General features: G+C 71.5%; 1 protein-coding gene across 1 annotated transcript in view; it reads left to right on the forward strand.

Annotated features, from left to right (window-relative positions):
* The window catches only part of GALNT6 (polypeptide N-acetylgalactosaminyltransferase 6), a 22102-nt gene that overhangs the window by 8548 nt on the left and 12208 nt on the right, over window positions 1-1346 (forward strand). The gene's annotated exons all lie outside the window — the stretch shown is intronic.

Here is a 1346-nt window from a genome sequence, read left to right on the forward strand (position 1 = left end):
CCCGGTCCCCCGGTCGGTCGGTCTGTCCGTCCCGTCCGCCGGTCAGTCCCCCGGTCCCTGTCCCGGTCCCCGTCCCCCGGTTGGTCGGTGCCCTGGTTCCCGCTCCCAGTCCCCCGGTCCCTCGTCCCCCGTCCCCCGGTCTGTCGTTCTGTCGGTCCCGTCCCCCGGTGTCCCAGTCCCCGTCCCCTGGTCGGTCCGTCGGTCGGTCCCGGTTCCACCCCCGGTCCTTCGTCCCCCGTCGGTCGGTCCCGTTCCCGTCCCTGTGTCCCCGTCCCCGGTGTCCCATCCCCGGTCCCGTGCCCCCGCCGTACCCGTGCGCGCTGGGGAAGGGTCCGGTCCGGAGGGTGGGGGGAGCCGGGGCATCCCGGTGAGGAGCCCGGTTTGGGGGTGCCGGTGCGGAGCCCCCTCCGGGAAGGAGTTGGCGGGGGCGGGGGGGAGGGAGAGGGGGTGTCCCGGTGTGGAGCAACCCCCGGGAGAAGGTGGTCCCGGTGCCCCATGGGGAGGGCGTCCAGAGAGAGGGTCCCGGTGCCTCCCCCCGGGGGGGTCCCGGTGTGGAACAGCTTCCCCCCGGGGGAAGGGGAAGCCGGGGGGTGCGAAGCCCCCTCCGGGGGAGGTGAGGGGGTCCGGTGTGGAGCCCCCCGGGGGGGTCTGGGGTCTCGGTATGGACCCCCCCAGGGAAGCTGGAGCCCCCCCGGGGCCTCACGGCTCCATGTACTGTGATGTGTGGGATCTGCCCCCCTCCAGCCCCCACGGGGCATCCCAGCGCCCACCCCCGGGGGGGGCAGAGCTGCCCCCCAACCCATCTCTGGGGGTCCAGACCCCCCCATCACCACGGGGGGGGCTGGGACCCCGAGGGTTCACCCCAACCAGGGCAAGTAGCTCGATGAGGGGAGCCCCATGGGACCCCCCACCTTCCCCTCGGGGGAAGGAGAAATGGGGGGGTGCGAAGCCCCCCCAGGAAAGGGGTGGGGGCTCCGTTGTGGAGCCCCCCCAGGAGGGTTAGGAGTCTTGGTACAGACCCCCCCAGCGAAGGGGGTCCCGAGCTAGAGCCTCCTGGTGACCAGACCCAGCTTTTCCCTGCCCCCCCACCAAATCCCAACCGGCAGCGGGGTTGGGGGGGTTGCCCCAGGATTTTGCCCCCCCCCGGCTTTCTGCTCTTGGTCTTTTGCCATCCCAAGGGCTTCCGACGTCGCGGCGGTGGCCACCGGCTCGTTGCCACGTGGAGCCTGCGGCCACGTCGATGGCGCCCGCCCTCTTTGCTCCCGCCATCGACGTTGATTTCTTTTTATTTTATTTATTTTCCCTATTTTTTTTCCCCTCCCCCTTTCCCCTCCACCTCCCACCCT

The sequence above is a fragment of the Calidris pugnax genome, unplaced genomic scaffold (assembly GCF_001431845.1).
Source record: "Calidris pugnax isolate Ruff unplaced genomic scaffold, ASM143184v1 scaffold300, whole genome shotgun sequence".
Lineage (NCBI taxonomy): Eukaryota > Metazoa > Chordata > Aves > Charadriiformes > Scolopacidae > Calidris > Calidris pugnax.